We start from the raw sequence: 22,824 nt of genomic DNA, 5'->3' as shown, positions 1-22,824 counted from the left end.
AGTTCCCTAACACAAACAGTTCTTTCCATCTTTCTTTCGCCGCCGCAAACCCCCACTTTCGCACATCCCACTTCACTCTATTCCCTATATCATTCCTCACCTTCCACACCACAGCACCCACTGACCCATGCACACCATGCTTCACCAATTCATTCCTATCTTGCCACACATACGCCTTTACTAAACTAATCAGCAGCCACACCAAAAACCTCTCATTCTGTTTCCTCACACCCTTCACCCCTTTTAGCACCATTGAATAATTTAAACTTTCTGTCGTGAAAAAAGAAGACACCCAACGTGCACACTCCCCCCACACCTGTTGCACAAAATCACACTCCCAGAATGCATGCCTCACTGTCTCCTCCTTGTGGCACTGCTGCCGAGGACAACCCATCTGCCTTGTTAAGCCGTGTCTATATAGCTTTTCCCTCACGGCCAATCTGTCCCACACGCACAACCAGTTTAAATCACACAGCCTGTTATCCAGAGGCTTTGCCTGCGTCCTTATCCAGACTTCTCGGGGCACCCCCGGTACAGCAAGACTGCTATCCTGTCTCAGCGTCCAGTACATCAATCTGTGATCCAAAGAGATAAGGTCTTTCTTCACCATCGGGTGCACCTTCAGCCAGTGCACTGCATGCCTGTAGTGCAAAGGCAATTTCTCGGCCTTGGGCGTCAGGTTCGTCCAGTTCACCAGGTGTTTCATTGCATGGGAGAACCATAACCTAACAAAGAAAAAACAAAGGTGCGCCGGATCTCCGCGCAACATCACACAGAGGCTGGCAACAAAAATACAGTCCAGTTTTAAGGGGATATCCGGGACTCCTCTTCCCCCCTCTTCCACCGGCCTATACATATCCGATCGTCTTATATATTCATACCTGCCGCCCCACACAAAGGTGAACACGGCACGAACCAGCTCTTTGCGCATTCTAGCCGGCAGGGGGTAAACCACCGCCAGATGGATCAGCAAAGGCATGATCTCCGCCTTTAACACGACCACCTTCCCGAGGAAGGACAGGGATCTGTTTCGCCAAAGCCCCAACTTCTGAGTCACCTTCTTCATCTTGGCCACCCAATTAAGGCGGGCAGCTTCTTCGAGGTGAAACAGTACTCCCAGGATCTTAATGGGTTCCTGCACCACCGTCAGACCCCCAACCGTGTCGCTCCTGCTTCTCCAAGTACCCCAGTACTTGATTGAGCTCTTATTCCTATTCAGCGTGGCTCCCAAACCTTCTTCAAATTCCTGTGCTATACTAAGCACCCTGGCCAAGCTGGAATCTGAGCTTAGAAACAGAGTGATATCGTCAGCGTAGGCGATCACCTTTACCTGCCTCCCTTTGCTTCCTGGAACTATAACTCCTTCTACTCGTTGGTCCATCCTTATACGCTCCAGAAACGGCTCTATATAAAGGACATAGAGCAAGGGAGACAGAGGGCACCCCTGCCGTACCCCACACGTCACCGGGAGTCCTCCTCCTACCCACCCGTTGATGCTGACGCGTGTCTCCACTGACCTATACAGAGTACGGATCCACTCGATGAACCGTGCACTCACCCCCATTCTCGCCAGGATCTCCCACAGAGCCCCGTGGTGGACCCTATCAAAAGCCTTGTTTTGATCCAGATTTACGAGTATCAAAGGCAGTCTTCGGTCACTCACCCATTCAGTGACGTCTCTTATCAGCTGCAGATTCCAATCCATCCGCCTTCCAGCCACTGCGCACGTCTGATCTTCCCGCACCAGGTACGCCATAATGCTCCTTAGCCTCCTGCTTAAAACTCTAGCCAGAATCTTATAGTCCGTGCACAATAGCTGTAGGGGTCTCCAATTATCCAGATTGGTCTTCTCACCCTTCTTTTTATAAATTAGGGTCAATATGCCCGTCTTCATTGTGGGGCTTAACTCGCCCAGTTCTAAAATCTCCTTAAAAACACCCAACAAAACAGGCTCCAACTGCTCCCAAAAAGCAATATAAAACTCCACAGGCAGACCGTCAACACCTGGCACAGTGCCCTTCCGCAACCCCAGCGTGGCCGCCTTTATCTCTTCGGATGTTAAAGGACAGTCCAGATCTTTTCCCTCCCAATTTCTGATACGCACCTGTGCCATCAGTCTTCTGCGCACCTGTTCGTCCACCTTCTTCTCAGTGAAAAGGTCCTTATAGTAGTCCGACGCGCACTCTATCAGGCCTGCGATATCTTCAGCCGCCTTCCCATCACTCCTCACCAGTTTCTCGATGTAGATCTTTTCCTGCTGTTCTTTAACCCTGCTGAAAAACTGGGCTGAGCACTGCTCATCTTTCTCCATATGGGTGCCCCTCAAACGAAACAAAAAATCTTTGGCCCGCCGCAACCATTGTTCCCTCAACTGTGCACGCACTCTGGCTGAAGCCCTCAAATCAAAATCCCCACTCCGGTTAGCCTCCCTGTAAATCCGTTCTAATTCCTGCTGAAGCTTGGTCAGTTCCTCCCGCTCGGCTCTCCTTCGTGCTGCACAGAAATCGATAGTCACCTTGGCAATAACCCTCTTGCAGCTCTCCCACCATCCGACCTCCGTCTTAAACCTCCCCCGCATTCCTATGAGATGACCTAATAGGCGCACGATCCTAATCCGATATTCTTTGTCGTCTAACACTGTTCTATTAAGTTTCCAGAAGCCGGCTTTAAAGCCGTTTTCTTTACCTTTGAGAGTCAACACCAACAACGCATGGTCCGAAAACCATGTAGGAGTTACAGTCCTGTTCTGGATCTCTAACCTTAAGCCATGGAAAATATAGTCCAACCGCCTCTGCATACCTCGTTGGTTATCCCACGTGTAGTGTTTGAAACCGTGAAACCCATCCTTTAGTTTAAATCCCTTAGTAATCTGTAAAAGTGAATTAACCCCACCACCCTGTGCATCCGTCACATCTATATTAAAATCACCTCCCACTATCAAACCTCTGTTCGTGTAGAGGCAGGGCTCTAAATCTTTCAAGAACTCACTCTGCAACCTTCTGTCAGCAGGCACATACACGCACACCAATCTCAACGCCAATTCTCTCCATCTACCATCCACCACCAAGAGCCTACCAGGGACAATTATCATAGTTTCACTTGCAACAAATTCAGGGGAACCACAAAGGACACCTATCCCTGACGAATGGACCCCTCCCACACTCCACCATGATCTACCTTTTTTCCATTCATTCTGGAATTGATCCACATCCCTATCCCCTGCCAAATGCACCTCTTGGAGGAAACAGACGTCAATCTTTCTATCAGCTATCTCCGTAAAGACAGCCAACCTCTTACTTCTATTCTTCAACCCTCTTACGTTAATGGTTGCAATGGCGAGAGTCATGGCGGACCATCAAATATCTCGCTATCCATTCCTTCCGATTCCGACGACGAGGAGCTTATGGACCCAAAGCCATACCCGGGACTCTCAGATGTCCCTGACCCATGGTAGGCGGCCCCCGCCCCGTCCTCCTGTTCCATCTCTTCTTCCGTTCTCCCTGGTGTGTCTGGTAGACACAAGGCCATAGGGCTCCCGTCCTCCCCAGGCCTGTTTAGTACAGAAATCATACCATATAATTGGGATGACCTCACCTGCTGTCCCGGTGGCAGGGAACCTTCCGTCCCCTCGAGGTCAGCTTGATCTTCCGCCTCTGGCCTCGGATCTTCCGAAGGGGGGATCTCGTCAGGTTCACTGCCTTCACTGTCCTCCTCTGCTGGTACCCCTTCTTTTATTTTAGGTTTTTTACCTTCTGCAGTGGCAATTTCCTCACTCTCCACCCGTTGTCTTTTGGGGTGGACTTTCTCCCTGTTCGTGTTCCCTTCCTCTCCATCCACATGTTCCTCAATTACCCCCGCCTCCTCCATTCTGCCAGGTTCCTCTATTACCTCCACTTGCTCCTCAACCTGCACCTCCACGTGCTCTTCCTGTACCTCCTCCACCACTCCTGCCGAAGGTGCACCCTGCGGTACCTCTTTCTCCTGATCCTTCGTATTCCGGGCCTGTCCTTCACCTCCCCTCTCATCCTGAGCCACCATACCCTTTCTACGGTTCTTTCTTCTTTGTTTCCGCGCCTCTCCGCGCCCCAGCTCCCATCCAGAACCTGTTTCCCTTTCCTCTTCTGACTCCCCATCTACCACTATCCCAGAGGCCGAGCCCTTCTTTGCGGCCACATATGCAAGATCTCTATTCGCACAGGCCTTATAAAGATGGTCGTCCTCCCCACACAATGAACATACCTTCTTTCTGCAGCTCCTCTTAGTGTGCCCATCCTCGCCACATCTTGTACACCGGGTGGTTTTGCAATCCAGTTCCAGATGTCCCACCTCGTGACATCTCCGGCAGAACGGGGGCTGGTTACGATAAAACATATAGCCCCGGCTTCCCCCTAACGCAAACAACGCCGGGGGATGTGAAAAGCCCCCCTCATAATTTCTATTCTCTTTCAGGGTCACCTGGAACTGCCTCCTCCCTGTCCAGTAACCATTTTTATCCTTAATCCTCTTAATACTGTCAACCGACTCGGTGTGCATTTCTAGGAATGCCGTAACATCGTCATCTGACAGGTACGGATCGTACATATGCAGAATTATCCATCGAGTGTTATCAGAGGCCAGCCCTATACACTCAAAGGCCTGCATCCATTTCCCATCCTGTTTCTCTACACAATCTGCCGACACTTTCTTATAAGTCTTCTCATCAACAAAGGAGACATCAAAGTACTTTTCCATCCAATTTCCCTGAACACATAGTACTTCAATATTCCCTACCTTCAGGGTGTCCATCAAAATTCGCTCCACAAACATATCCCTACCGGCCATGTCGCAACTCGCCTTCCAATAAAAGCGAATTGTCCACTTCAGGCTCGGTTCTTTTCTTGGCCTCCCGGAGGAGGCCGGTGCCTCGGCCATCCCGAAGATGGCCCGGCCCGGGCCCCGCCGCTGCTCTCCGCTCCTTCCGCTCCAATCCCAGGAAACCGCTCCGCCACCAGCTTCGCTCCAAATCCGCTCCTATCCAACGTTCTCCGGTCCTCAAAAAAAAAAGGGGGTATGGCCGCGCTCCTCTCCGCTCTCCAGCCGCTCCTCCGTCGCCCTTCTCGTCTTCTGACAGAAGTCTTGCAGCTGCGGTCAAGCCACACACTACAAGATCTTAGGCCAAAAGGCCGAGAAGCGATGCCCACAAAGGCGCGGACCGACGCGCGGGCGTTCCGCTGGCGCACAGTGGCGCAGGCCGACTCCTCTGGAGCCCGGGACCCGCGCAGCCGCCGGCCTCCCTGCAGCCAGAGGCCTGCCGCGGGACTCTGCTCCCCCTCTCTCTTGCCTGCCCGCCTGCCTTCCTGCCAGTCCCGGGCGGGGGCCCTGCTCTTTGATCTTCTGTCAACGGCCCGACAACGACCGCAGCCGCAGGGGGCGCCAGCCGCCCGGCCTCCTTAGCTTAGGCCCCTCCCACCGGCAGCAGCTGCGCCCAACCGGCTGCAAGCGAAAGCCGAGCGCCAGCACCTGCGGGCAGAGGCAAGGGGCAGCTCTCTCTCGGGAGGGAGGGACGGGGACGCGCGCGCGCGCGCACACACGCCTGCCTGCCTGCCTGCCGAAAAAAAAGAAAGAAAAGGTGGATATACTAAGTTTTTGGGAGGGAAAACGCCCAGCTGTCGAAAGGGGCCCGCCTGCAGGGACGGGGACGGACACACACACAAGCAAGCAAGCAAGCAAGCAAGCAAGCAAGCCACGCCTGCCTCCCTGGGAAAAGGCTGAAAAACCTAAGTTTTTTGGAGGGAAAACGCACGGGAGCCGAAAAGGGGGCCGGCCTGCTTGCCCAGAGAGTCGAGACGCGGGAAAGCGCACAGAGGGAGCACGGGAACCGAGAGGGCGAGAGAGAGACAGAACACAGAGACACACAGATGGACGAGGGACGAGGGACGAGACCCGAGAAGAAGGAGCTCCAGTCCACTCCGCTTGCTTGCTCGCTCGCTCGCTCGCTCGCTCGCTCGCTCGCTAGCTAGCTAGCTAGCTACCTACCTACGTCTGTCTTTTCACCGCTGAGAGAAGGTGGTGCACCGCTCCCGGAGGCGCTGCAATACCGGGCCGATGCGTGGAGAGGACGGAGCAAGCTCCTGATCCAGCTCCCTGTTCCAAAAATCCGTTTAATATGTGGTCCCCCGATGGGGGACGTATCAGATATTAAACTGATAAGAACAGATACTACACTTGATCTTAGCCAAAAGGCCGAGAAGCGATGCCCACAAAGGCGCGGACCGACGCGCGGGCGTTCCGCTGGCGCACAGTGGCGCAGGCCGACTCCTCTGGAGCCCGGGACCCGCGCAGCCGCCGGCCTCCCTGCAGCCAGAGGCCTGCCGCGGGACTCTGCTCCCCCTCTCTCTTGCCTGCCCGCCTGCCTTCCTGCCAGTCCCGGGCGGGGGCCCTGCTCTTTGATCTTCTGTCAACGGCCCGACAACGACCGCAGCCGCAGGGGGCGCCAGCCGCCCGGCCTCCTTAGCTTAGGCCCCTCCCACCGGCAGCAGCTGCGCCCAACCGGCTGCAAGCGAAAGCCGAGCGCCAGCACCTGCGGGCAGAGGCAAGGGGCAGCTCTCTCTCGGGAGGGAGGGACGGGGACGCGCGCGCGCGCGCACACACGCCTGCCTGCCTGCCTGCCGAAAAAAAAGAAAGAAAAGGTGGATATACTAAGTTTTTGGGAGGGAAAACGCCCAGCTGTCGAAAGGGGCCCGCCTGCAGGGACGGGGACGGACACACACACAAGCAAGCAAGCAAGCAAGCAAGCAAGCAAGCCACGCCTGCCTCCCTGGGAAAAGGCTGAAAAACCTAAGTTTTTTGGAGGGAAAACGCACGGGAGCCGAAAAGGGGGCCGGCCTGCTTGCCCAGAGAGTCGAGACGCGGGAAAGCGCACAGAGGGAGCACGGGAACCGAGAGGGCGAGAGAGAGACAGAACACAGAGACACACAGATGGACGAGGGACGAGGGACGAGACCCGAGAAGAAGGAGCTCCAGTCCACTCCGCTTGCTTGCTCGCTCGCTCGCTCGCTCGCTCGCTCGCTCGCTAGCTAGCTAGCTAGCTACCTACCTACGTCTGTCTTTTCACCGCTGAGAGAAGGTGGTGCACCGCTCCCGGAGGCGCTGCAATACCGGGCCGATGCGTGGAGAGGACGGAGCAAGCTCCTGATCCAGCTCCCTGTTCCAAAAATCCGTTTAATATGTGGTCCCCCGATGGGGGACGTATCAGATATTAAACTGATAAGAACAGATACTACACTTGATCTTAGCCAAAAGGCCGAGAAGCGATGCCCACAAAGGCGCGGACCGACGCGCGGGCGTTCCGCTGGCGCACAGTGGCGCAGGCCGACTCCTCTGGAGCCCGGGACCCGCGCAGCCGCCGGCCTCCCTGCAGCCAGAGGCCTGCCGCGGGACTCTGCTCCCCCTCTCTCTTGCCTGCCCGCCTGCCTTCCTGCCAGTCCCGGGCGGGGGCCCTGCTCTTTGATCTTCTGTCAACGGCCCGACAACGACCGCAGCCGCAGGGGGCGCCAGCCGCCCGGCCTCCTTAGCTTAGGCCCCTCCCACCGGCAGCAGCTGCGCCCAACCGGCTGCAAGCGAAAGCCGAGCGCCAGCACCTGCGGGCAGAGGCAAGGGGCAGCTCTCTCTCGGGAGGGAGGGACGGGGACGCGCGCGCGCGCGCACACACGCCTGCCTGCCTGCCTGCCGAAAAAAAAGAAAGAAAAGGTGGATATACTAAGTTTTTGGGAGGGAAAACGCCCAGCTGTCGAAAGGGGCCCGCCTGCAGGGACGGGGACGGACACACACACAAGCAAGCAAGCAAGCAAGCAAGCAAGCAAGCCACGCCTGCCTCCCTGGGAAAAGGCTGAAAAACCTAAGTTTTTTGGAGGGAAAACGCACGGGAGCCGAAAAGGGGGCCGGCCTGCTTGCCCAGAGAGTCGAGACGCGGGAAAGCGCACAGAGGGAGCACGGGAACCGAGAGGGCGAGAGAGAGACAGAACACAGAGACACACAGATGGACGAGGGACGAGGGACGAGACCCGAGAAGAAGGAGCTCCAGTCCACTCCGCTTGCTTGCTCGCTCGCTCGCTCGCTCGCTCGCTCGCTCGCTAGCTAGCTAGCTAGCTACCTACCTACGTCTGTCTTTTCACCGCTGAGAGAAGGTGGTGCACCGCTCCCGGAGGCGCTGCAATACCGGGCCGATGCGTGGAGAGGACGGAGCAAGCTCCTGATCCAGCTCCCTGTTCCAAAAATCCGTTTAATATGTGGTCCCCCGATGGGGGACGTATCAGATATTAAACTGATAAGAACAGATACTACACTTGATCTTAGCCAAAAGGCCGAGAAGCGATGCCCACAAAGGCGCGGACCGACGCGCGGGCGTTCCGCTGGCGCACAGTGGCGCAGGCCGACTCCTCTGGAGCCCGGGACCCGCGCAGCCGCCGGCCTCCCTGCAGCCAGAGGCCTGCCGCGGGACTCTGCTCCCCCTCTCTCTTGCCTGCCCGCCTGCCTTCCTGCCAGTCCCGGGCGGGGGCCCTGCTCTTTGATCTTCTGTCAACGGCCCGACAACGACCGCAGCCGCAGGGGGCGCCAGCCGCCCGGCCTCCTTAGCTTAGGCCCCTCCCACCGGCAGCAGCTGCGCCCAACCGGCTGCAAGCGAAAGCCGAGCGCCAGCACCTGCGGGCAGAGGCAAGGGGCAGCTCTCTCTCGGGAGGGAGGGACGGGGACGCGCGCGCGCGCGCACACACGCCTGCCTGCCTGCCTGCCGAAAAAAAAGAAAGAAAAGGTGGATATACTAAGTTTTTGGGAGGGAAAACGCCCAGCTGTCGAAAGGGGCCCGCCTGCAGGGACGGGGACGGACACACACACAAGCAAGCAAGCAAGCAAGCAAGCAAGCAAGCCACGCCTGCCTCCCTGGGAAAAGGCTGAAAAACCTAAGTTTTTTGGAGGGAAAACGCACGGGAGCCGAAAAGGGGGCCGGCCTGCTTGCCCAGAGAGTCGAGACGCGGGAAAGCGCACAGAGGGAGCACGGGAACCGAGAGGGCGAGAGAGAGACAGAACACAGAGACACACAGATGGACGAGGGACGAGGGACGAGACCCGAGAAGAAGGAGCTCCAGTCCACTCCGCTTGCTTGCTCGCTCGCTCGCTCGCTCGCTCGCTCGCTCGCTAGCTAGCTAGCTAGCTACCTACCTACGTCTGTCTTTTCACCGCTGAGAGAAGGTGGTGCACCGCTCCCGGAGGCGCTGCAATACCGGGCCGATGCGTGGAGAGGACGGAGCAAGCTCCTGATCCAGCTCCCTGTTCCAAAAATCCGTTTAATATGTGGTCCCCCGATGGGGGACGTATCAGATATTAAACTGATAAGAACAGATACTACACTTGATCTTAGCCAAAAGGCCGAGAAGCGATGCCCACAAAGGCGCGGACCGACGCGCGGGCGTTCCGCTGGCGCACAGTGGCGCAGGCCGACTCCTCTGGAGCCCGGGACCCGCGCAGCCGCCGGCCTCCCTGCAGCCAGAGGCCTGCCGCGGGACTCTGCTCCCCCTCTCTCTTGCCTGCCCGCCTGCCTTCCTGCCAGTCCCGGGCGGGGGCCCTGCTCTTTGATCTTCTGTCAACGGCCCGACAACGACCGCAGCCGCAGGGGGCGCCAGCCGCCCGGCCTCCTTAGCTTAGGCCCCTCCCACCGGCAGCAGCTGCGCCCAACCGGCTGCAAGCGAAAGCCGAGCGCCAGCACCTGCGGGCAGAGGCAAGGGGCAGCTCTCTCTCGGGAGGGAGGGACGGGGACGCGCGCGCGCGCGCACACACGCCTGCCTGCCTGCCTGCCGAAAAAAAAGAAAGAAAAGGTGGATATACTAAGTTTTTGGGAGGGAAAACGCCCAGCTGTCGAAAGGGGCCCGCCTGCAGGGACGGGGACGGACACACACACAAGCAAGCAAGCAAGCAAGCAAGCAAGCAAGCCACGCCTGCCTCCCTGGGAAAAGGCTGAAAAACCTAAGTTTTTTGGAGGGAAAACGCACGGGAGCCGAAAAGGGGGCCGGCCTGCTTGCCCAGAGAGTCGAGACGCGGGAAAGCGCACAGAGGGAGCACGGGAACCGAGAGGGCGAGAGAGAGACAGAACACAGAGACACACAGATGGACGAGGGACGAGGGACGAGACCCGAGAAGAAGGAGCTCCAGTCCACTCCGCTTGCTTGCTCGCTCGCTCGCTCGCTCGCTCGCTCGCTCGCTAGCTAGCTAGCTAGCTACCTACCTACGTCTGTCTTTTCACCGCTGAGAGAAGGTGGTGCACCGCTCCCGGAGGCGCTGCAATACCGGGCCGATGCGTGGAGAGGACGGAGCAAGCTCCTGATCCAGCTCCCTGTTCCAAAAATCCGTTTAATATGTGGTCCCCCGATGGGGGACGTATCAGATATTAAACTGATAAGAACAGATTTTTTTTTTTTTTTTTTTTATTATCAAAGATAACAAAGGAATACTACATCACAATTATACCATCAATTCCGATGAACACATCCAAAAAGCAAAAATAACAAAGCAGACAAAAATCTTAACAAAAACAAATCACTACTGGGTATCAATCAACCAATCTTTTTAAATATCTGCTAAAGACTTCCATTTTTCTTTTACAGCGTGATAACTTAGCTTTTCTTTATCTACAGCCACCATGCATTTAATGTCCCCCACAATTTTGTTGTAAACCCCACCCACACTCCATAACACCCCTTTTTTGACCAAAGTGTTCCTAGCGGCCCACAAATACAATTTAACACAACTCATAACAAACCATAATATGAAAGCCACACCCCTCGTTCTTCCACGTCCTCTTACCCCAAACATTACCGTGGCCAAATTTACCTTAAACCCAGCTTCTATCGATTCCAATAAAGGTGTGCATTTACCCCACACTTGCTGAGCAAAAACACAGAACCAAAAAACATGTTCCATTGTCTCTCTAGCTCGGCAGTCTGCCCGAGGACACTCAGTTTGTCTAGACAACTTGTGCCTGTGCAAGACGTCTCGCACGGGAAGTCTCTTCCAAATCAGCTGCCAATTCAGGTCCATCATGTCTGGCCGCAAACCTTTGGGCTGAACCCTCCTCCAGGTCTCAGCAGCCACGTTCCCGACAATTCTGTCCTCTTCTTGCCCCATTACAGCGCTGTACAGTGCCCTGTGATTCCTCAGAGTCAGCACATCCTCTGCCACCCGATGTTTCCGGACCCAGGACACCGCATGCCTATAATGCCACGGTAAGTCCTCTCCGTGCGGGACATCGTTCCTCCAACAGGTGAGATGTCGGAAACTGTTGGCAAGCCAAAACTTTACAAAAAACTGGTAATTATGCACTACAGATTGGCTTAAAGCAACACATAACCCCGACACATATATACAATTTAACTTAATTGGTATATTCGGTACTCCTCTACCTCCCATATCAATTGACCTATACATATCCTGTCGCTTGATATACTCGTATCTTCCGTTCCAAAGAAACCTAAAAGTTTCTCTAGTTAGATACCTATTATATCTCGCTGGCATTGGGTAAATATTCGCCAAGTATATCAAGGCTGGTAAAATGTCCGTCTTTAAAACTGTTACCTTTTCTACGAATGTTAAGCGTTTGTCACCCCATCTTAACAATCGGACCCTTATTGCCTCCAAAGCCTGAAGCCAGTTATAATGCACCGTTCCCTGCTTTTGGAAAGAAATCCCCAAAACCTTTAAAGGGCCCCTACAAAAATCCAGGCCATGTATGCCTTCCTCTCTGTCTCTCCATAATCCAAAAAACTTAACTTTACTTTTATTTCTGTTTAGTCTGGCCCCTGATACCCTGGCAAATTCCTCGAAGATGGCCAAGGACCTCTGCAAACTGTGATCGGCGGTCAGCACCAAGGTAACATCATCTGCGTACAGTGTCATTTTAACTTGCTCTCCACCACTCCCAGGCAGTATTAATCCCTCTATGCCCGGGTCCCCGTTTACCATCCTTGCAAATGGTTCCATGTAAATGACAAATAACAAAGGGGACAGTGGGCAACCTTGTCTTACCCCAGAAAGCTGCTTCACCAGTTTGCCAACAAAACCATTAACCACTACTCTACTACCCACCTGCGTATACAAGGTCTTCAACCATCCAATAAAAATTGGCCCAAAACCCATCTTTTCCAGCACACACCACAAAAAGTTGTGCGACACTTTGTCGAAAGCTTTCTCTAAATCTAAATTAGCTAGTACCAACGGAATATTCCGGTGTTCAGACCACGCTATTGCGTCTCTGACTAATTGGAGAGACCAGTCAATTCTCCTTCCCCGTACGCCACAAGTCTGATCGCTCCCTACTACTGTCCCCATCACTTCCTTCATACGATTAACCAAAACTTTAGCAATTAACTTGTAATCTGTACATAACATCGTGAGTGGCCTCCAATTGCCTAGATCAGTTGCCTGCCCTTTTTTAAACAACAAGGTCAGCACCCCTTCTCGCATCGAGTCTCCTAGCATTTTCCTGTTGAAAACCTCGTGCACTGTTACTAACATTATGGGCCCTATTAAATCCCAAAAGGTTTTATAGAATTCTGCAGGAAGTCCATCTAATCCAGGCGCCTTCCCATTCTTCATCCCTGCCAAGGCTCCCCTAAGTTCATCTATAGTAATAGGCTTCTCTAAGAGACGCCTGCTACTCTCGGGCACCCGTGAGGAGATGCATCCAAGAGCAGTGGATTCCAAACCTCCTTCTAAGGCTCTTGCTGAAAAGAGGTTCTTGTAAAAGGAGTAGACCGCTTCTAACATCTCATCAGGGTGCTCTACAATCTTGCCTTGATCTATTCGAACCCCGTCCATTCGTCTTTTCCTTTGCTGTCGTCTCACTTGCCTGAATAGAAAAGAAGCACATATCTGTTGCTGTAACAAAAGATCTATTCGGGCCTTAAACAAAAAACTCTTAGCTCTCTGTTTATAATAAGCCTGGAGTCTAGCCCTAGAAGCCGCCACCTCATCCGGATTCACTACCTTCCCCTCATTAAGTTGCATGTAGAGATTATTCAATTCTTCTTGCAACAATCTCCCTTCCTTAGCCTCCCTTCTCCTTCGGTTAAGACTATATTCTCTAGTCTCCCTTCTAATTTTCTTTTTCATTATCTCCCACCAATCCATAGCAGAGATGTGCTCCTTCTTCGCACACCACCACTCATTTAATTTTAACCTCATGTGTTCAACATACTTTTCCTCCTTCAAGATCTCAACATTCATTCTCCAAATACCTCGACCATACATCCTCTGCGGCAGGCTCAGCTTAACCTCCACTAACGTGTGGTCAGAGTACCACATCGGACGCGCCGCCGTTGTCTCCACCCTCACCTCTCTTGAAGCAAACATGTAATCGAGACGCCTCGCGACTCCTGCTGCATTCCTCCAGGTGGGCGCCACAGCACCTGCCGTGACTCGTAAAACACAATCCACTAGGTTGAAACGGGTTAGGAGCACACGTAACTGCTTAGCTCCCACATCTTCCTGTTTACTAAGATCAACGTTAAAATCACCACCAATGACAAGCATCCTATTAGTAGCACATATCGGGTAGAGCTCCTTATAAAAATCTGCTCTCAGTGAACTTATTGCGGGCGCATACACACATACAAACCTAAAGTTATTATTCCCATAACACACATCCACACTCAGGGCTCTTCCCGGCACTACTATATTACAATTCTCCACAATCATTTCACAGTTACCAAACAGAATACCCACCCCCGACGAGTGAACCCCACCCACACTCCATTTGGATCCCCCCTTATCCCATTCCCGTGAAAAAAGCACTGCATCCTTCTCATTCTTCAAGTGCACCTCCTGTAGAAAGCACACCTCAAAATTCAGGTCTTTTAGGGACTGAAAGACAGCAGTTCTCTTAACTCTATCTCTAAGCCCTCTTGTGTTAAGTGTCACAACCTTCATTTAAAGATTAACAGTTTCTCTCTTCCCATCTTCTAATGATATTCATTGCTGCAATATATGCATCTCTCACCTCACTCTCCTTAGGCCCGTGCACGTATAACCTAATGACTCTCTTCGATCTTCCTTCACTTTCTAAACTAACACCTGGAAAAGCTCTAAGAATGCTTTTAAGACCACCTGCTCGCACCGGGAATCGCACATTTCCATTCGCCCATTCACATTGCCTGAGAAAACTAGCAGACGCATCCAAATCTTTCATTATTCTACCCTCTGTTCTAACTACCCCAGCTGCGAAAGCCTCCTTAGCCATACCCCCATTGTTTCTCCATCGTTTCACAATATCTGAAAAGAGGATTTTCTTAGAACCTATTTCAGCATGTGTTTTCCCAAACACCCGAAACCGCTGAATATCCCCCCCTACAAGTACACACTCATAATTAATCTCTTTTTTTTGAATCTCCTGCTCCTCAAACCCAGCAGGCCACTTGACCCTATTATTCTTCTCGTCCCATTTGCAGATTTTCACAAAGTCCCGAGGCAACTCCGAATCCAGCCAGAGGCCTTCCTCTTCTCCTTGCTGTGGATCTACTCCGGACTCCAAACCTTGGGTGAGTATTAAACCACCGCTTTCGTGTGTGTCTGCCGTTTCAGGAACACATGGTGTCTCAACAAAATCTGAGGAAGCACTACCGCGGAGCTCCACTGCCTCTTCTTCTCGAATCTCCCCTTCCTCTTCCCCCTCGGCTAGAGGTAAGTTGTCTCCTCGGGTCACGGACTCAGGCCTGTCACTTTGTGTTGAATCCTCCCGTTCTCTGCCCGCTTTCTTTGCGGAGAGCTCTTCTGACTCCGCAGATTTCCTCTTCACAGTTCTTCGAGCCATGGCAGCACCCTCTTCCTCCTCCTCCTCCTCCTCCTCCATCCGCTCTCCCCAACTCTTCCTTCTAGCCTGTGGGCCCACGTGCGCCACCTCCTCGGCCGCTTGTATTAAAAAAGCCAGCCCGGGCGTTCCGGCACTGATCTCACCACTTAATTGACCTATCTCCATTTCTTCATTCTGCACCTGCACATCATTGACTCCGGAAACCCCTTCTTCTGCTGCTTCTTGTTCTGCGGGCGCGTTCACAACCGAAACCGCCACTTCTGCCCCGCCTCCATCTTCTGCCCCACCTCTTTCACTTTCACGATCAGCAGGCTTGGTCTTCTCAACCCTCAAGGACTTACTAATGGCGGCTGAGTAGCTGCCAGCCTTCCTGGGGCACTCCTTAAAAACATGGCCCCGCTTTCCACAGAGGTTACACTTGATTTCCTCCGTGCACATAGACGAAATATGGCCAATCCCATCACACCGTCTACATATTTGAGTCTCACAGTTGAGGGCCACATGTCCTTCCTGCCCACATCGCCTACAAGTGAGGGGCTGTCCCGGGTAAAACAGGTACCCCCGGTCTGAACCGATTGCAAAGTTCGCCGGCGGATGCGCCAAACCGTCCACTGCTTGTTCGCTGAACCTAAACCTCACTCGGTATCTCCAGTTCCCGGTCCAGTATTTTTTCTTATCTATTTGCTTAACCCCTTCACCTTGCACATCCACAAAGCGTTTGAGAAAGTTCAAAATGTCTCCTTCCGCAACATAGGGGCTAAACATATGAACAGTCAGCCACCGCACTTCCCTTGCAAACAATGGCTCCACATAAAAGTCTTTTAACGGCTCCTCATTCCGATGCGCATTTATAATTGCCCATACTTCCTTGCATCGTACATCAGAGATTAGTGAAAGGTCAAATACCTTCTTCCCGGGGTAATTCTGCAGGCAGAAGGTGTCCTCCCATCGCACTCCCAAAGCCGTTTCAAGGACCAATTCTTCAAAAACATCCCGGTAGATGAACTCCTGGTTTCCGCAATCCTCCTTCAAGACAAATCGAATGGTATTCCGCATCTTCGCCACCCTGCCGCTCGGTCCTCTCTCCATCCTTCCGATTATGGCCGGATCCGTCTCCGCCACAAGAAAAAAAGAGCTCCTGCCTAGCCTATAGGCAGGCTCAGAAAAAAAAAACCTTCACCTTCCTTCCTCTTGACTGTTCCTCCAGCCGCGGTCAGGCCACGTACTGGGATCGCAGCCAAAAGGCCGAGAAGCGATGCCCACAAAGGCGCGGACCGACGCGCGGGCGTTCCGCTGGCGCACAGTGGCGCAGGCCGACTCCTCTGGAGCCCGGGACCCGCGCAGCCGCCGGCCTCCCTGCAGCCAGAGGCCTGCCGCGGGACTCTGCTCCCCCTCTCTCTTGCCTGCCCGCCTGCCTTCCTGCCAGTCCCGGGCGGGGGCCCTGCTCTTTGATCTTCTGTCAACGGCCCGACAACGACCGCAGCCGCAGGGGGCGCCAGCCGCCCGGCCTCCTTAGCTTAGGCCCCTCCCACCGGCAGCAGCTGCGCCCAACCGGCTGCAAGCGAAAGCCGAGCGCCAGCACCTGCGGGCAGAGGCAAGGGGCAGCTCTCTCTCGGGAGGGAGGGACGGGGACGCGCGCGCGCGCGCACACACGCCTGCCTGCCTGCCTGCCGAAAAAAAAGAAAGAAAAGGTGGATATACTAAGTTTTTGGGAGGGAAAACGCCCAGCTGTCGAAAGGGGCCCGCCTGCAGGGACGGGGACGGACACACACACAAGCAAGCAAGCAAGCAAGCAAGCAAGCAAGCCACGCCTGCCTCCCTGGGAAAAGGCTGAAAAACCTAAGTTTTTTGGAGGGAAAACGCACGGGAGCCGAAAAGGGGGCCGGCCTGCTTGCCCAGAGAGTCGAGACGCGGGAAAGCGCACAGAGGGAGCACGGGAACCGAGAGGGCGAGAGAGAGACAGAACACAGAGACACACAGATGGACGAGGGACGAGGGACGAGACCCGAGAAGAAGGAGCTCCAGTCCACTCCGCTTGCTTGCTCGCTCGCTCGCTCGCTCGCTCGCTCGCTCGCTAGCTAGCTAGCTAGCTACCTACCTACGTCTGTCTTTTCACCGCTGAGAGAAGGTGGTGCACCGCTCCCGGAGGCGCTGCAATACCGGGCCGATGCGTGGAGAGGACGGAGCAAGCTCCTGATCCAGCTCCCTGTTCCAAAAATCCGTTTAATATGTGGTCCCCCGATGGGGGACGTATCAGATATTAAACTGATAAGAACAGATACTACACTTGATCTTAGCCAAAAGGCCGAGAAGCGATGCCCACAAAGGCGCGGACCGACGCGCGGGCGTTCCGCTGGCGCACAGTGGCGCAGGCCGACTCCTCTGGAGCCCGGGACCCGCGCAGCCGCCGGCCTCCCTGCAGCCAGAGGCCTGCCGCGGGACTCTGCTCCCCCTCTCTCTTGCCTGCCCGCCTGCCTTCCTGCCAGTCCCGGGCGGGGGCCCTGCTCTTTGATCTTCTGTCAACGGCCCGACAACGACCGCAGCCGCAGGGGGCGCCAGCCGCCCGGCCTCCTTAGCTTAGGCCCCTCCCACCGGCAGCAGCTGCGCCCAACCGGCTGCAAGCGAAAGCCGAGCGCCAGCACCTGCGGGCAGAGGCAAGGGGCAGCTCTCTCTCGGGAGGGAGGGACGGGGACGCGCGCGCGCGCGCACACACGCCTGCCTGCCTGCCTGCCGAAAAAAAAGAAAGAAAAGGTGGATATACTAAGTTTTTGGGAGGGAAAACGCCCAGCTGTCGAAAGGGGCCCGCCTGCAGGGACGGGGACGGACACACACACAAGCAAGCAAGCAAGCAAGCAAGCAAGCAAGCCACGCCTGCCTCCCTGGGAAAAGGCTGAAAAACCTAAGTTTTTTGGAGGGAAAACGCACGGGAGCCGAAAAGGGGGCCGGCCTGCTTGCCCAGAGAGTCGAGACGCGGGAAAGCGCACAGAGGGAGCACGGGAACCGAGAGGGCGAGAGAGAGACAGAACACAGAGACACACAGATGGACGAGGGACGAGGGACGAGACCCGAGAAGAAGGAGCTCCAGTCCACTCCGCTTGCTTGCTCGCTCGCTCGCTCGCTCGCTCGCTCGCTCGCTAGCTAGCTAGCTAGCTACCTACCTACGTCTGTCTTTTCACCGCTGAGAGAAGGTGGTGCACCGCTCCCGGAGGCGCTGCAATACCGGGCCGATGCGTGGAGAGGACGGAGCAAGCTCCTGATCCAGCTCCCTGTTCCAAAAATCCGTTTAATATGTGGTCCCCCGATGGGGGACGTATCAGATATTAAACTGATAAGAACAGATTTTTTTTTTTTTTTTTTTATTACAAAAATACAAATTACTTCACACCAAATACCATTAAAACCAAAATAACTCAAACCCTCAAATCCAATACTCCAATACACCAAACATATACAAACCATCTATTAACATAATCCCACCCCTTATGCAAAACAACCAATCCCTCTTTTAATTCCAACTTATTCCCATACTCCACACATCTCAAACCCAAAACAAACCTCATACAATCCCCAAACTTTAACATAATGTCCCATACTACTCTTTACTTACTCCATTTTTGCCACCCCTGGACAAATTCAACTTTCTTCCATACTTTGCGGGCATTATTTTCCGTCTCCCGTCGCTGCCCCCTTTGCTCCCTCCTCCACTTCCATCCCCACCATTACTCTCTCCTTTCGCTGAAACAGATTCCGCTTTACTTTTTTCCCCCTTCATGGCCCCTACGGACCCTAAGGGTGGAAAGTTCTCATCATTCAATTCAATTTCTTTTACCTTTCCTGTAAATACAAAGTTCCACGAAATCCCCTGCAATGGTGCTTTTAGCCTCCCATCAGTGTACCCTCCCTTCTTCCACTCTTCCGTACACCGTTTCACATATTCTGCATGTTCCCTCTCCACATCGCTATCAGTAAATTCACCAGTATACAATCTCTCGTCTTTAATATCACTACCTCTTCCCTCCTCTGCTCTAGACTCTAACACCCTCATACCAGCCTCTCTCGCCTCTCCACCTCTAAATACTGCCGCTTCCTTACTTTCCCTCATTACTTTCCCGACCTTCTCTCTCACACTTCCCACACATCCACCAACCTTCTTATTTTCCACAACTTCCACCTTTGCCTTCTCTGCTTGTATGCCATCCTTCGCCACCTCCACTTGTTCAAACTTAACTCCCTCAATACGCCCACCCTCACCCTCCTTAACTAATTCCCTAACCTCACTAGTCTCCCTACTCCTAAACACCTCATTCACTACACCTTCCTTATCTGCCCTTATCCCATCCTTTCCATTCTCCCCCCTACTTCCCACACATTCTCCTGTACTCTTCCTTTCTACGTCCTCCACTTCCTGTGTCACACCTTGTGCAACCTCCTTACCCTCCTCCTGACCTCTATCCTTCACCTCCGCCCCTTCCTTACCAGATTCCACCTCTACCTTAACTTTCTCCGTTCCCACTTCTCCAATCTCCTCCTTCCTCCCTGCACAATCTCCTTTACACATCCTTCCCACCTCCTCCACTTCCAAGCTCTCTGTCTTCGTATCTTTAGTTACCTCCTTATCACACTTGCTCTCAGACTCACATTCCACTAAACTCTCAGCCACAGTCACCGTACTTTCACTCCTCCCAACCCCACCATTGTCACCTATATTACCTTCCACTTCATCTTCCGCCGTACATTTATCACTTACAACTAAATCCCTCTCAGACGCCTTAACACCCTGTCCTACTTCCTCCTCCCTCTCTTTACTTCCAAGCCCACCCATCTCTTCCCGTACCTGCAAAACCTGCCCTTCTTCCCCTTCCACCTCGTAACCTTCACCACCCCCTCCCTTCACCACACAATTTTTATATAAATGCCCAAATCCCCCACACGAAAAACACTTAACCCCCTTCTTACATTCTTTCACAGTATGTCCCTGAACAAAACATCGTCCACAAAACCTTATCGAACATTGTGCAGCAAAATGCCCCAATCTTCCACATCTTCTGCACACTAGGGGCTGTCCTGGATAGGACAGACAACCCATCCCTTGCCCAATCTCAAACAGCGGCGGAGGGTGTATCACCCCCGCTTCAACTGTTTCCCCAAACCGCAGTCTCACCCAAAAAACCCTTTTCCCAGTCCAAACCCCTTTAGGATCCCGTTCTCTCAGTCCTTTCCCATGCAGAAACACAAAACCTTGCAAAAAATCAACAATTTCCTCTTCTGAAACAAACGGATCAGAAATATGCACAGTCATCTTCCTCAGATCCCCTGCAAACATTGGGTCCACGGAGAAGAAGCTCAACGGAGCCTCCTCTCTCTTCTCCTGAATCTTCCCCAATAACTCAAAACATAAGTCACTAGAAATTAAAGTTAACTCAAAAATACCACGGTCACAAAAGTCTTGTAAACATAAAATGTCCCGTAAACATAAGCCCAAAACCTCCTCCAAAATTAAAGTCACAAACTTATCTCGGGTCCATCTTCCTGATCCATCTCGTCTCCGCAGCACGAAGCGAAATGAATCCTTCCGTCGCTCCTTCCTCGCCCAGATGTATCCCGCCAACAGCTCCATGGCTCCAAACCTCGGCACCGCTTCCAAGCCCTCAGGAAACCTCCGTCGCCCTCTCGCTCCGACCAACAGCAACTGCAGAATCCTCGTCCCGGCTTCTTCAAATCTCCTGGCTCCAGCAAACCGCACTCCGCTCCTTCCCGTCACAACGTCCTTCTCCACGCCTTCCCGGCCCTCTGGACTAAGATCTGAGAGAACTGCGGACAAGCCACTTGAACCCTGATCTTAGCCAAAAGGCCGAGAAGCGATGCCCACAAAGGCGCGGACCGACGCGCGGGCGTTCCGCTGGCGCACAGTGGCGCAGGCCGACTCCTCTGGAGCCCGGGACCCGCGCAGCCGCCGGCCTCCCTGCAGCCAGAGGCCTGCCGCGGGACTCTGCTCCCCCTCTCTCTTGCCTGCCCGCCTGCCTTCCTGCCAGTCCCGGGCGGGGGCCCTGCTCTTTGATCTTCTGTCAACGGCCCGACAACGACCGCAGCCGCAGGGGGCGCCAGCCGCCCGGCCTCCTTAGCTTAGGCCCCTCCCACCGGCAGCAGCTGCGCCCAACCGGCTGCAAGCGAAAGCCGAGCGCCAGCACCTGCGGGCAGAGGCAAGGGGCAGCTCTCTCTCGGGAGGGAGGGACGGGGACGCGCGCGCGCGCGCACACACGCCTGCCTGCCTGCCTGCCGAAAAAAAAGAAAGAAAAGGTGGATATACTAAGTTTTTGGGAGGGAAAACGCCCAGCTGTCGAAAGGGGCCCGCCTGCAGGGACGGGGACGGACACACACACAAGCAAGCAAGCAAGCAAGCAAGCAAGCAAGCCACGCCTGCCTCCCTGGGAAAAGGCTGAAAAACCTAAGTTTTTTGGAGGGAAAACGCACGGGAGCCGAAAAGGGGGCCGGCCTGCTTGCCCAGAGAGTCGAGACGCGGGAAAGCGCACAGAGGGAGCACGGGAACCGAGAGGGCGAGAGAGAGACAGAACACAGAGACACACAGATGGACGAGGGACGAGGGACGAGACCCGAGAAGAAGGAGCTCCAGTCCACTCCGCTTGCTTGCTCGCTCGCTCGCTCGCTCGCTCGCTCGCTAGCTAGCTAGCTAGCTAGCTACCTACCTACGTCTGTCTTTTCACCGCTGAGAGAAGGTGGTGCACCGCTCCCGGAGGCGCTGCAATACCGGGCCGATGCGTGGAGAGGACGGAGCAAGCTCCTGATCCAGCTCCCTGTTCCAAAAATCCGTTTAATATGTGGTCCCCCGATGGGGGACGTATCAGATATTAAACTGATAAGAACAGATACTACACTTGATCTTAGCCAAAAGGCCGAGAAGCGATGCCCACAAAGGCGCGGACCGACGCGCGGGCGTTCCGCTGGCGCACAGTGGCGCAGGCCGACTCCTCTGGAGCCCGGGACCCGCGCAGCCGCCGGCCTCCCTGCAGCCAGAGGCCTGCCGCGGGACTCTGCTCCCCCTCTCTCTTGCCTGCCCGCCTGCCTTCCTGCCAGTCCCGGGCGGGGGCCCTGCTCTTTGATCTTCTGTCAACGGCCCGACAACGACCGCAGCCGCAGGGGGCGCCAGCCGCCCGGCCTCCTTAGCTTAGGCCCCTCCCACCGGCAGCAGCTGCGCCCAACCGGCTGCAAGCGAAAGCCGAGCGCCAGCACCTGCGGGCAGAGGCAAGGGGCAGCTCTCTCTCGGGAGGGAGGGACGGGGACGCGCGCGCGCGCGCACACACGCCTGCCTGCCTGCCTGCCGAAAAAAAAGAAAGAAAAGGTGGATATACTAAGTTTTTGGGAGGGAAAACGCCCAGCTGTCGAAAGGGGCCCGCCTGCAGGGACGGGGACGGACACACACACAAGCAAGCAAGCAAGCAAGCAAGCAAGCAAGCCACGCCTGCCTCCCTGGGAAAAGGCTGAAAAACCTAAGTTTTTTGGAGGGAAAACGCACGGGAGCCGAAAAGGGGGCCGGCCTGCTTGCCCAGAGAGTCGAGACGCGGGAAAGCGCACAGAGGGAGCACGGGAACCGAGAGGGCGAGAGAGAGACAGAACACAGAGACACACAGATGGACGAGGGACGAGGGACGAGACCCGAGAAGAAGGAGCTCCAGTCCACTCCGCTTGCTTGCTCGCTCGCTCGCTCGCTCGCTCGCTCGCTCGCTAGCTAGCTAGCTAGCTACCTACCTACGTCTGTCTTTTCACCGCTGAGAGAAGGTGGTGCACCGCTCCCGGAGGCGCTGCAATACCGGGCCGATGCGTGGAGAGGACGGAGCAAGCTCCTGATCCAGCTCCCTGTTCCAAAAATCCGTTTAATATGTGGTCCCCCGATGGGGGACGTATCAGATATTAAACTGATAAGAACAGATACTACACTTGATCTTAGCCAAAAGGCCGAGAAGCGATGCCCACAA

At 54.6% G+C, this 22,824-nt stretch overlaps 9 non-coding genes across 9 annotated transcripts; all 9 read right to left on the bottom strand.

The window, feature by feature from the left end:
• Positions 1-6,043: 6,043 nt before the first annotated feature.
• LOC148647305 (U2 spliceosomal RNA) lies at positions 6,044-6,234 on the bottom strand. Its single transcript, XR_015927339.1, has one exon. It is a non-coding gene; the product is annotated as a U2 spliceosomal RNA (small nuclear RNA).
• Positions 6,235-7,103: 869 nt separating this feature from the next.
• Positions 7,104-7,294, bottom strand: LOC148647304 (U2 spliceosomal RNA). The gene has a single exon (XR_015927338.1). It is a non-coding gene; the product is annotated as a U2 spliceosomal RNA (small nuclear RNA).
• Positions 7,295-8,163: 869 nt separating this feature from the next.
• Positions 8,164-8,354, bottom strand: LOC148647303 (U2 spliceosomal RNA). The gene has a single exon (XR_015927337.1). It is a non-coding gene; the product is annotated as a U2 spliceosomal RNA (small nuclear RNA).
• Positions 8,355-9,223: 869 nt separating this feature from the next.
• Positions 9,224-9,414, bottom strand: LOC148647302 (U2 spliceosomal RNA). The gene has a single exon (XR_015927336.1). It is a non-coding gene; the product is annotated as a U2 spliceosomal RNA (small nuclear RNA).
• Positions 9,415-10,283: 869 nt separating this feature from the next.
• LOC148647301 (U2 spliceosomal RNA) lies at positions 10,284-10,479 on the bottom strand. The gene has a single exon (XR_015926954.1). It is a non-coding gene; the product is annotated as a U2 spliceosomal RNA (small nuclear RNA).
• A 6,480-nt stretch (positions 10,480-16,959) lies between these two features.
• LOC148647300 (U2 spliceosomal RNA) lies at positions 16,960-17,150 on the bottom strand. The gene has a single exon (XR_015927335.1). It is a non-coding gene; the product is annotated as a U2 spliceosomal RNA (small nuclear RNA).
• Positions 17,151-18,019: 869 nt separating this feature from the next.
• On the bottom strand, positions 18,020-18,208 carry LOC148647299 (U2 spliceosomal RNA). Its single transcript, XR_015927016.1, has one exon. It is a non-coding gene; the product is annotated as a U2 spliceosomal RNA (small nuclear RNA).
• Positions 18,209-21,565: 3,357 nt separating this feature from the next.
• On the bottom strand, positions 21,566-21,756 carry LOC148647298 (U2 spliceosomal RNA). The gene has a single exon (XR_015927334.1). It is a non-coding gene; the product is annotated as a U2 spliceosomal RNA (small nuclear RNA).
• An 869-nt stretch (positions 21,757-22,625) lies between these two features.
• Positions 22,626-22,816, bottom strand: LOC148647297 (U2 spliceosomal RNA). Its single transcript, XR_015927333.1, has one exon. It is a non-coding gene; the product is annotated as a U2 spliceosomal RNA (small nuclear RNA).
• Positions 22,817-22,824: the final 8 nt, after the last annotated feature.

This window comes from Lepisosteus platostomus, chromosome 15 (genome assembly GCF_059453375.1).
Source record: "Lepisosteus platostomus isolate fLepPlt1 chromosome 15, fLepPlt1.hap1, whole genome shotgun sequence".
Classification (NCBI taxonomy): Eukaryota; Metazoa; Chordata; class Actinopteri; order Semionotiformes; family Lepisosteidae; genus Lepisosteus; species Lepisosteus platostomus.
This window is presented reverse-complemented; position numbering and strand designations above follow the sequence as displayed.